Source organism: Bos indicus x Bos taurus, chromosome 12, assembly GCF_003369695.1.
Source record: "Bos indicus x Bos taurus breed Angus x Brahman F1 hybrid chromosome 12, Bos_hybrid_MaternalHap_v2.0, whole genome shotgun sequence".
NCBI lineage: Eukaryota > Metazoa > Chordata > Mammalia > Artiodactyla > Bovidae > Bos > Bos indicus x Bos taurus.
In genome coordinates this window covers 47,098,822-47,111,951 of record NC_040087.1, presented here as the reverse complement: position 1 = coordinate 47,111,951, position 13,130 = coordinate 47,098,822, and positions in this window count along the sequence as shown.

Below are 13,130 nucleotides of genomic sequence, written 5' to 3'. Positions count from 1 at the left end.
AATGGAGTCAGACTTAATGTTTTATAAACTCCTGCTTCTATATACTCTTATTTTGGAAACATAGACAAAATGTTTTTGTATGTAAACATATACTGTGTTTGCATAGCAAGGAAAATCAAGGATTAATAGGTAGCTAAATTTTAGTGCAAAGACTTGCATAGCTAATTAGTGAAAGAAGCCCACGAGGATGAGAATGTGTTGGGAGAAAGTGTATGAATAACGTTTAAATCTCTATTTTCAACATAAAAAGAGCTCAACGTTCAGTTGCTTCTGAAAAACCCAGTGGGAATATCAGTGATCTTTGTTCCTGGTGAACACTGACAATCATCATGTAAAACAGGAGCGAATAGCTGGCTAGATAGGAGCTTCCCTGGAAGTCTGCTAATAGAAAATTGTCGGGGAGAGGGAGGTCTGTAAAGTTTCATTTCAGCCTTGGATAAACAGTTCCTGCTTTTACCTGTCTTTACCTGATAGAAATGGAAAAGGCCAGGTTCAGAAAGAGTGAGAAAAAAGCATTTTGTGTGGAACAGAGACAAAAGTGCTTCCATTTCACAACAATGGCACTCTGTAACCTGTTCTTACCTTCCAATGCTATTGCGCAAAGACCGTGGGGCTTCCGTAGCCTTAGGAAAAACTGGTGTGGACTTGACCTTTCAAGGGAGCAGCCATGAGCATGACTTAGAAAGGAAGAGAGCTGTTGTGATGGATTATTATGACTTCTCCACTGTCACTTTCATCAGTTCGGAGAGGTTTTAGAATGTGTGTTGGGATTTAGCAGTAAATCTGGTTAACAAGGGAGTCCCTAGGGAAAACAATGTGTGGAAAAGAGAAGATGCTTTCACACATTTCTCAGCTCTTTTCTGTTCTCCTTTTCAGCATTTTATGCCAAGATTTCTTGTTTGCCCTCACAAACTCAGGTCGGAGCAAAAGAATTCAAACCAGGATGTTACTGATAATGCATCTCCCCTCTCTGGGGAAAGCCAAGTCCTAGCAGAAGCGTTCAGCTAGCTGCCAGCTAGCCGTACAAGGCAGTAGGGGAGGAGATGAGACTGGTGCATGGAGAGTTTTAAGGTCCTTTGAATCATTTGACAGCTAGACCCAACACTCTCTGAAGCCATCTAATGTAAGACCAACTCAGTGTCAGCTAAAGTTCATCTCATGATCCACGAGTAATAGAAACTGAAGATGGAACACTGCTCCCTTTGGCTTGGCTTGCATACCCTTGTCTCAGCTTCTCATTTCAAATGTAATTCACTTCTCTTGATTAGCCCCCATCACTCAGCTGACAAACTACACGTGCCATCTCTCACAATCTAGCCCCTTGGGTAGCTTCTTGACAAATAACTGAAATCTAGTCTGCTTCACTTTGGAAACAAAATAGGAAAAAACTACTGTTACCATTGTTCTTCCAGAAAAGTCAACTGGAAATGCTTTTTCATATGCTATTCTACATCGAGCAGGCTTAACATTGTGGTTACATTATCAAGACCCATTCCACTCCCAAATAGGGATGGTCTTTAAAACTCTCTTTTTTTCTCTCAAAATTATTATTTTATTACTATTAAATAGTTCAGGCATAAATATGGTCTGTGTGCATACATGCTCAGTTGCTAACCCCATGGTTTGTGGACCCCATGGTTTGTGGTCCGCCAGGCTCCTCTGTCCTTGGGATTTTCTAGGCAAGAATCCGGCAGCTGGTTTCCATTTCCTACCCTAGGAAATCTTCCAAACTTGAGGATTGATCCCACATCTCTTGCATCTTCTGAATTGGCAGGCAGATTCTTTATCACTGAGCCACCTGGGAAGCCCATATATGGTCTGCTGCTGCTGCTGCTAAGTTGCTTCAGTCGTGTCCGACTCTGTGTGACCCCAGAGATGGCAGCCCACCAGGCTCCCCCATCCCTGGGATTCTCCAGGCAAGAATACTAGAGTGGGTTGCCATTTCCTTCTCCAATATATGTGGTCTACGATATGACAAATAATTGTCCTTTCCATGAATAAAGAAAGAAATTTTAACAATTCCCTTTTTTCCTAAATCAAGTCCTAATTTAAAATTGTCCAATGATTCAATAATCTGATCATCCTTGCATTGAACATCTTGTTCATAGTAGCTCCAAGATTCTCACACTACTCTCTCCATCCATATATAGATGAAGACTGACACCAATTTATGAAAAATTAATCCCTTGTTTGCTGGAGGCCCTCTCACCCTCAATGGCATCCCCGCTCTTGATCCTGGAATTCTAGCACCTGATACTAAAGATAACATGTAGTGAAAGTTCAATAAACATTTGTTAAATGAGTGATTTAACAATCATACATATGTGTTGATAACGTTCACATGAGATCTTCCTGCTGTGATTGTTAGTATCCTTCTTTCAACATCATCCTGAAAAGCCACTGTTGACTGGTGTATGCTCTCATTGAACTCTTGACACTTCTCTGTTTTTATTTTATGTTAATGCTGCTAGTCTGTGTCAAATTCCCTGGCTTCCTGGTCAGATGACATTGCCATAAAATTTTGGGGGTATACCTTTAAGGAGTTTAGTTGATGGGAGCAAGATAATTCTATTCTTTTAGTTTCTCTGTGAAGTAGAAGGTAAACTTTAAGAGGACAGGCATGGTATCTAGCCAGGTGCTTGAAACACAGTAGATGTGCAATAAAAATTTTGCAGATTTGCGGGTTAAAGGCCTTTCTTTCTCCCTTTCTTAATGTCAGGGCAGTGTACAGAGTCTCAACCTATATATACTTGGAGAAAATGGAAAAGAACTAACAGTTTGGTACCTGTTATGTGTTAGTTACCAGGCTGGATGTTACATGTAATTACACATAACCTCGTGTCATTTTTACAACAATCCTGTGAAATCAGTATTATTCCAATTCTGCTACTGCTGCTAAGTCGCTTCAGCCATGTCCAACTCTGTTCGACCCCATAGACAGCAGCCCACCAGGCTCCCCAGTCCCTGAGATTCTCCAGGCAAGAACACTGGAGTGGGTTGCCATTTCCTTCTCCAATGCAGGAAAGTGAAAAGTGGAAGTGAAGTCGCTCAGTCGTGTCCGATTCTTCACGACCCCATGGACTGCAGGCTACCAGGCTCCTCCATCCATGGGATTTTCCAGGCAAGAGTACTGGAGTGGGGTGCCATCGCTTTCTCTGATTCCAATTCTAGAAGTAGAGAAACTAAGGTCTGGAGATGTCTGTCATCAAATAAATATGTGCACATGAAATTCTTTGTTCTCCCAAAATATTTATTCTCTTCCTATTACTTGATCAAATCACACACTTGATCAAATCAAGAATCAATTTAAGAATGTTGAAAAAACATTCTCCATGGTTCTCTTGTGTTTCTGTCCATTTTCTGAGGAAAGGCATTGACAGCTTTTGCTCTGGGCCATTTTTTTCAAGGATGTTTGTACAGCAAAAAGCCTTGGAACACAAAGATAGAATCTCCCTCTGAGAGAAAACAGATTTGTTTTCTGACCAGGAAAGTAGGGATAATGTGTCCCTCCAGGGCAAAGACTGAACAGGTTTGCTAGCTGTCTCTTTGTAGAAGATTGAGGTTTCCTTAGCTCAGGGTCCATCAGTTGTGATGCAAACCCATGGAGTGTACAGCATCCTCCTTTAACACCTCGTTGGGCCATGGAGGATAAAGAGAACCAGATAGAGGCAAAGCTCCCGCTGCCAGCTGTGCTCAGAGGCCGTTACCTCTGACCCAAGAGTTTTGTGGTCTCTGGCAGCATCTATAAAAATGTGGCAGACTAACTTTTCAGTTTGCAAATAGGCTAACATCTCAAACTTTCCACAGTTCTTGACAAAGACCTTCTTCCTTTGGGAAGAGGTCTTCTCTAACCACTCCAGCGTACAGTGATATCTCCAAAATACATTTGGCAGGAAACCAACCTGCTGAGTAATGTGTTGTGAACATTTTTATTACCTCACACTTGATTATGCTCTCCTAGAGGACACAGACAGCACTTGTACTTCTTAATGAGTGTTTCGCATTTTTCCTGCGCGTAGAAATCGACTCTCATTTTATTAATTGTAATCCATTAAAATGTATTAAATGTCTATTAACTGTAGGACATGACTGTCAGAATATTTAGGTAGTTACTTCCCTAAGTGGTACATCAGGTCCTTGAAGATGGACATAATATCTAATACTTCTTTTTTATCCATTATAATTCTTTGTGTCTCTTGTTCTTTCATTCAACAAATATGTATTGACCATCTGCTAAGGAAGATCCCCTGGAGAAGGGAATGGCTACCCACAGTATTCTTGCCTGGAGAATTCCATGGACAGAGGAGCCTGGCAGGCTACAGTTCATGGGGTTGCAAAGAGCTGGACACGACTGAGCGATTAACGCACATCTGCTAGGTGCAAGTGGTTCACAGGTTTCCGAGTATACAAATGAATGAGAGCTTTCCTACCTTTAAGGATCTCGTGGAAACAGATCGTCATACAGTGCAGGGAGGAAGTTCAGTGACAGAGGAAAATATAGATTATTCTGGCAACACGGTGAAGAGCCATTCAACCAGGCATTGGGAGATGGCTCTTCAATTTCTTGCTTTTTTTTTTTTTCTTCTCAGAAGCATATAGTGCTTGTGCGTGTGCTAAGTCACTTCAGTTGTGTCTGGCTCTCTGCAGCACTATGGACTGCAGTCCACTAGGCTCTTCCATCCTTGGGATTCTCCAGGCAATAATACTGGAGTGGGTTGCCTTGCCCTCCTCCAGAGGATCTTCCTGACTCAGGGATCAAACCTGTGTCTCTGATGTCTCCTGCATTGGCAGGTGGGTTCTTTACCACTACAGCCACCTGGGAAGCCCTATATAGTGCTTAGTAAATACTAAAAAAAAATTGTTGGTGGGTAGACCAATAATTCAAACTGAAAAGTTTGGTCAAACCCTTTTCTGAAACTTAAAATAGCCCATCTAAGACATGGCTGGCCTACATAAACATCATTATCAGCAGTCGCCAGTTCCTATTTAAAAAGATACACATAACAAGTATGTTCAAGTAAATGAACAAACATTTGATACCTGGAATAGCCCTAAGGGCTAGGAAAATGCAGAAGGCATGCTCCATGTCCTCAAGATGTTCACAGTCAAGTGAGACAGACGCATACACACATACACAAAAATCTTAAATTTGGCACAATCACGTTAAGCATTGAATAGATACTGAAGTTACTATTAGACTGTGGGTGTTCAGTCTGCTGGGGACCAAGAGAGTTTCTTGCAAGGGATAATATCTGAACTGGTATTTAAAGGGTGACAAGGCTTTCTGTAGGCAGAGCATAGAAAGTAAGGCAGTCCAAGAAAAAGCCTGAGCATATGCATATTCTTTAAAATAAGCAACATTAAAAAGTCTACAAATGATACATGCTGGAGAGAATGTAGAGAAGAGTAAACCCTCTTACACTGTTGCTGGGAATGAAAACTGGTGCATCCACTATGGAGAACAGTATGAAAGTTCCTTAAAAAAACTAAAAATAGAACTACCATATGATCTAGCAATATAATGATCTAGCAACTCCTGGGCATATATCTGGAAAAGACGAAAACTCTAATTCAAGAAGGTACATGCACCCTAATGTTCGTAGCAGCACCATTCACAATAGCCAAGACACGGGAACAACCTAAATGTCTGTTCACAGGTGAATAGACAAAGATGTGGAGTGTACGTATAAAATGGAACGTTGCTCAGCCCCAAAAGAGAATGAAATCTTGCCATTCGCAGCAGCATGGATGGATTTAGAGGAAGTTGTGTTAAATGAAAGAAACCAGACAGAGAAAGACAAATACTTTCTGATACCACTTTGTTGGTGGAATGTAAAAATTACAACAAACTCGTGAAGATAGCAAAAGAGTAGACTCACAGATAAACGGTACAAACTACTGGTTACCAGTGGGAAGAGGAAGTTGGGGGGCAATACTGGTGTAGGAAATTAAGAGGTTATGTGTAAAATAAGCTACAAGATATATTGTACCACATGGGGACTACAGCCAATATTTTATCATAACTATAAATGGAGTATAACCTTTAAAAGTTGTGAATTGCTATATTGTACACATGTAACATACAGTATTATACATCAGCTATTGTTCTTTTGTCACTGAATTGTGTCTGACTCTTTTGTGATCCCATGGACTGTAGCCCACCAGGCTCCTTTGTTCATGGGATCTCCCAGGCAAGAATACTGTCATTTCCTTCTCCAGGGGATCTTCCTGACCCAAGGATTGAACCCATGCATTGGAAGGCAAATTCTTTACCACTGAGCCACTACGGAAACCCTTACGTCAACTATACTTCAATTAAAAAAGAAAATAAAATTTAAAAAACCTAATATACTAAGAAAGGAAATTTTGTTCCGTGCTGTTTCATTGTGTTCTTTTGTTCTCGTTGTTCTTTTTATTTTGCTGGTTTTTTGTTTTGTTTTGTTTTGTTCAGTGCCTTTTACATATACTTATTGAGTATCTGCTGGGGAAAATATAATGCGTTTAAAAAGAGACACAGATACAGTCCTAGTTCAGAATACAATGGAGAGAACAATAATCTAATCTAAAATATTAAATTCCAACAAAGCACTAAGCAAGGAGAGTTTTTAATGCCATCCTTCATTAGTTACGGAATTCAGCGAATGATGTCATCTGATCTGTAAGGAGGAGGATCAGTCTTGGCAGCTGTGTGAAGGATGGTCCAGAGGGTTGAGTGATGGAGTCAGGAAGAGCAGTATGGAAGCTTCTGTGACCATCCAGGGACAAATGGGAAGGCTTCTAAACCAGATGAAAAGAGGAACAAAGATATGAGACACATTGTGATGATATGATACACGGAATTTGATGATTTATTGAATGAGAGAGGTGGCTATGAGAATGAAGCTAAGCCTTCTATTCTGAGTGACAGGATGATGCTAGTGGTATAATAGAGAACATTCACCAAATAAGATATCTTTGAGAATAGCTCAAAGGTCTTTGTACTAACTAACCAATCTCTATCATCTTTTTTTCATTTAACTTTTATTTTGTCACTTTTTTTCAGGTGTAGAATCATATATCTTTAAGGCAGGGGAAGTAAACATTTAGGACTTCTCAGGTGTGGCTCAGCTGGTAAAGAATCCACCTGCAATGTGGGGAGACCTGGGTTCAATCCCTGGGCTGGGAAGATCCCCTGGAGAAGGGAAAGGCTACCCACTCCAGTATTCTGGCCTGGAGACTGTATGGAGTCACAAGAGTCGGACACGACTAAGCCACTTTCACTTTCAGGAAATTCTTAACAGTGATTTTTCAATCTTCAGAACCATTAGTGGATCATGAAATCAATTAAAAATATTATTTAAAAAATACCAAAAAGTGAAACAGAATAAAGCAGAGCAGAATGTGAAATATCACAGTGATCACTCATTTAAAGGTTATTACTTGTGGAAATTTGTCTTCTTTTTTATGTACACACACTGGGTTGCAATGTCAAATATGCATCTTAGTGTGAGTTGCAGTTTAAAAATGCTTGAGAGCCACTGATCTAGACAGTGCTCAACAAACCATCTGTCTAGTCTAAACTTTCTCCTTCAGTTTATAGGACTAGAGTAGTGAGACATGAACAGAAAGGAATGGAAAGGTAAGAGGCATCTTTCATCACCTTGACAATGAACAATGATCCAATTACATAATATAGTGGGTGCTAGTTCCTTGTTCAGAATCCATGGCTTCTGTGATTTTTATAGAAAGTCCAAAGCACCTCTTACATTTTTGTTTGTACTCCCTTTGGCAATATGAAGAATGTTCAGGATTACCCACATTTGTTCCACCTGCAGATCAGACCAGAACCAGGGAGAGAACACATTCTTTTCTTTTCTTGAGATTTCAAATAAGCCCTTGTTTAATAATTTGAGACAATAGAATTAAAACTGTAAATTGTGACCCCTCATGGATTTCATTTTTTCCACTAGATGGCAGAAAAAGCACTTGTAATGGAAATTACATTGTCATCTCTTTAATCAGTTCTGTAGACTTTTTTTTTTTTAATAAAGGGAGATATATTTCATTTTAGTTTGAATAGCAGAATATGATTATAAGACAACTGATTATTTTACAACTAATTTAATCATATTAAGCTTAAAATTAAAGAGAAAACTTTAAATTAGTTTGTGGTTATATATGTACATATATGTCCACACAACTCAATTAAGATATACATTATGGAATTTCATTGGCTTTAGCATACTGCCAAGCTCTTTTAATGCAAATTTTTATTTTTTTACCTTTTTTTAACCTTTATTTTATTAAAGATAGTATTTATATATACTTTTAAACTTGTACAGAAAGTTTTAAAATATACTTGGATATAATTAGGTGTAACATTGAACTATATTTACTTATGATACATTGAAGATAATCATAGTAATACTATTAAAAATGATGATACATTCGTGGCTATACACTCAAAATGCTTTTTTAATAAAGAGAATTAAAACTATATGATCTAGGTAAACGTGGCACAAAAGTTAAGCATGGTATATCTTTTTCTCTCTATGTTAATAATTTCAGTGTGGCTCTTATTGTTTTACTCTGATTTCATGTGTCATGTTACCATTTATCAATAATAATATTTCAGGGGTATTTGTCATCAGAACACTTTGCAAAGCACTTGAGAAGAGTTACACAAACAGTTGTACCCATGTTCTGGTTCATCTACCATGAAAGAAAAAATTATTCTATCGACCTGAAAAGAGCAAAATGGTTAAGAAGTGAGTTCTACAAAATGCACTGGGAAACACAGACATCATTTGAAAATGTAATAACAAATTAGAAAATAAAAACTGGTTCAAAGAAACTTTTGTCCCTGTTTCAGTCATTGTTTTTGCCACTGTTTATCTCACAACTGGTTCTCAAAAAGTTGAAGACTGGGACCATCAGCAAAAAGAAAGGATGGAAAATGGGAAGTGATGGAAAGAAGTCAGGTCACTGGTGTAATCCACAAACGGTTGGCTGAGTGCTTGTTCTCGATCAAGCAGTGGGGTGGGGATGGAAACGTGGCTTCTTCGCTCAAAATGAGAGCAAGTAATAGAAGAGGGGAGATATTAGGTGAGCAAATGGGAAGAAATATAAGAATTGATGAGATAATGGAACAGTTGCCATGATGTCGTTAAGCTACCTCACCTCTCTCTGCCTTTGCCGATTGCCTTTTTCCTGTGCTCAGTGGTATCTGACTCTTTCCGATCCCATGGACTATAGCCTGCCAGGTTCTTCTGTCTATGGGATTTTTCAGGCAAAAACGCTGGAGTGGGTAGCCATTTCCTCCTCTGGGGGATCTTCCTGACCCAGGGATCAAACAGGTGTCTCGTTTGTCTCCTGTATTGCAGGCGAATTCTTTACCAGATGAGCCACTGGGGAAACCCACCTCTTTACTAAACACAAACAAAAGGGAAACCGGAGCCTGCTGATAAGGCCCATGGTCTTCAGGAGCCTCAGGAGGGTCTTTAGGTAGAAGAAAAGGGCCAAAGGTGGAAACCACATCAGGCAGTGTCTCCTCCCCACCCACCCACCCCAGTAACTTGCTTCTGTGCAAGGTAAGTGATACCCAGTCTCCAATTTAGAAAATCCCATACTGTACTGTGTATCGCAAAGACCTTGTCTTGAGTCAAAGTGGGTAAACAACTTTCTGAGACTAAGCAACTCCCATGGTGCAGTAAGTTAGTCTTTGTTGCTGCTACTGCTAAGTCGCTTCAGTCATGTCCGACTCTGTACGACCCCATAGATGGCAGCCCACCAGGCTCCCCGGTCCCTGGGATTCTCCAGGCAAGAACACTGGAGTGGGTTGCCATTTCCTTCTCCAATGCACGAAAGTGAAAAGTGAAAGTCCAGTCGCTCAGTTGTGTCTGACCCTCAGCGACCCCATGGACTGCAGCCTACCAGGCTCCTCTGTCCATGGGATTTTCCAGGCAAGAGTACTGGAATGGGGTGCCATTGCCTTCTCCAAAGTTAGTCTCTAGGACAGTGCAATTTTGGAATGAATTGTCTCCCTCAGTCTATTCAACAGAAGACTATTTTTATGTCTATTTCTTTGTAAAGCCAACTGTGGGTTAAAAACAAAATTAATTTGAAAATAAAAGGGAATTGGATTTGGAGTCCTTATTTTTTATGTTTCTAAAAATTATGTATTTCTTTTAATTTGGCTGCACTGGGTCTTAGGTGCGGCATGTGAGATCTAGTTCCCTGGCCAAGGATTGAAACTGGGCCCCCTGCATTGGGAGCACCAAGCTGTATCCATTGAACCACTAGGAAGTACCTAGTCCTTATTTCTTAATGAAGAAAATTTACATTAGATTTTTAGGAGTATTCCCTCACAGAACCAAATTTCAATAAGTCCCACCTGGCCCAAATTCAGGCATCGTGGGTCCTGCCACCTGCGGCATATGGGACCCTGCCCAGTCACTGGACATCTCTGGGCCCAAGTTTCTGAAATCATATATCATCCAGAATTATACTTTCTGCTCTAACACTCTCTGCATGAGAAGAATAAGAACAGTAAACAGCTCACTCTTTCACAGAAACAAACCCAAAAAGAACTGGGTCCAATGTCCCAGTGCCAACCTCTGACCCCAAATACCCCAACTTTTTAGTTCTTTAGCTCCCCTCATGCTCTCCAATTAAAGAAGTAGAAATCTGGGCTTTCTCCATAAACTATTTCTCATGTTCTGCTCACCAGGGAAGCCCTATCACTGCGAATGTCCCTGTAAATCTACAACCCAAGCCATAGAGTAACTTCTATGGGCTTAGAGCTGTATGAATGGCTCTCATGCTGACCCTACTCTGAGGAGACTCTGTCCCCAAAATGTTGGGTGGTGTTTGTTTTCCTGTTGAAAGCCAGGAAGATTGTGAAATGGGAGCACTCAGAGCCCACAACCCTGTAGACCTCCATTCAGCACGTCTCTAATGGGCTCAGCACGGTGACAGCTGTGACGAATACCATGGCAATTTCCCAGATAAGATTGTATCTGAGTAGGGGCTACATTTCCTTCAGAGTCGCAGAGGCCATTATTATTCTTTGGAGAGGAATTCTGAGGAGGAAATAGCTGATTTAAATGCCTGCTGTCAGTTGCCAAAGAAATTGTTACAAAATACTGCTATAATGATGTGGAAAACTGCCCATTGCGTTGGATTCCACGTTTTTTCTGCTCTTCCCATTCATCATCGGATTTCCCTCTTAGCCAACAGGGTGCGTGCAGACTGGTACTCTAAAAGCCTCATAAGTTGGAGTTTCAATTCTGGGTCCTTTGGTATTTCACATTATGGCTGCTCAACCATTTCTCACGACCTCTCAAGCTCTCATGAGGTCTTGTAAGAAACTGTGTATAGCCTAGAAATACGCACCCAGCCTACATATTAAATTTTATTCATTCAGCAAGTACTCATAGAATACCCATTATTTCTTTCCACATATGAAAGTGAAAGTGTTAGTCACTCAGTCATGTCCGACCCTTTGCAACCCCACAGACTGTAGCCCCCTCAGGCTCCTCTGTCCATGGAATTCTCCAGGCAAGAATACTGGAGTGGGTAGCCATTCCCTTCTCCAGGGGATCTTCCCAACCCAGGGATTGAACTTCCATCTCCTGCTTCCCTGGTGAGTCAAATGTTAAAGAATCTGCCTGCAATACAGAAGACATGGGTTCAATCCCTGGATCAGGTAGATCCCCTGGAGAAGAGAATGGCTACCCACTCCAGTGTTCTTGTCTGGAGAGTTCCATGGACAGAGGAGCCTGGTGGGCTACAATTCAAAGGGTCACAAAAAGTTGGACATGACTGAGGGACTAACACTTCCACATACGAGAACACAGCATAAGGTAGTAGTTCCAATCAGTTTCCAGAGTCAAACTGCTTAGATTCTAAACCTGGTTCCACCATGATTACTAGCTGTGTGACCTTGTTATGTCATAGTTATTTGACCTAGGACAAATTACCTAAGGTTCCACATCAATATAAAAGGCCCAGTAGTAGTACCTACCTCATAGGGTTGAAATGAGGATTAAATCAATTTGTACTTGTCAGGGACTAAAAATAATAATAATAGTTCAAAATAAGTCTTCATCAATATGCTCATTACCTCTATAAAGAAGATAACATATTACCTTTAGGGAATTTACAATCTAAGCTCTAAGAGAAGACAGGTACAAGATTAACATAAAACAAGACAGAGTTCATCTTAGAGTGATCTGCAAAAACCTGGAACAAAAAAGCCACTTGAAGCAAAGTAAGAAACAGATGTCAAGAACAGACCTATGGACATGGAGGGAGGGGAGGAGGAGAGGGTGAGATGTATGGAGAGAGTAACATGGAAACTTACAATACCATTTGTAAAGTAGAGAGCCAATGGGAATTTGCTGTGTGACTCAGGGAACTCAAATAAGGGCTCTGTGACAATCTAGAAGGGTGGGATGGGGAGGGAGGTGGGAGGGAGGTTCAGGAGGGAGGGGACATGGGTGTATCTATGGCTGATTCTTGTTGATATTTGACAGAAAACAACAAAATTCTGTAAATTGTAATTCAATTAAAAATAAATTAATTTAAAAAGAAACAGTAAAGGTGGACAAGTTTGGTGACATAGAAATTCAAACTTTCAGACAAACACAAAAATACCATAAAAATCCACAGGCAACAAAACAAACAAAAAAACACTTGCAATACCTTCAGTTGACAAAGGATTAATATCCTGCATTTAGAACAACTGGGAGGAGGATGTACACATGTGACACCTTTAGGAGAGGAATTTCAGAGCCTCAGAGGAAGATGCTGGTTGCAAGTTAAAGTGTTTGAATTACATTTGACTGAAAAGGAAGTATCGTTAAAGTTTTCTAGAAACAGAACTGTTCCTAAGGAAGATTAATACGGCAGCAGCAGCTCGGGTTATTTGGAGAATAAAGACCAGTTAGGATGCTGGCAAGATCAGCTGAAAGGTGATCATCCCCTGGAACTCCAAGGAGAGGACGATCATGAACATTTTCTTGGGACAACAAGTGCTTGCTGATGACTGAGGTTTCCTGAGATTGCAGAGCCCACATAATTGGAAAAATGGTGGTTAATAAAAGACAAGGAAGACGGAAGCAGAAACGGGGCTGGGGGGAAGATGATGG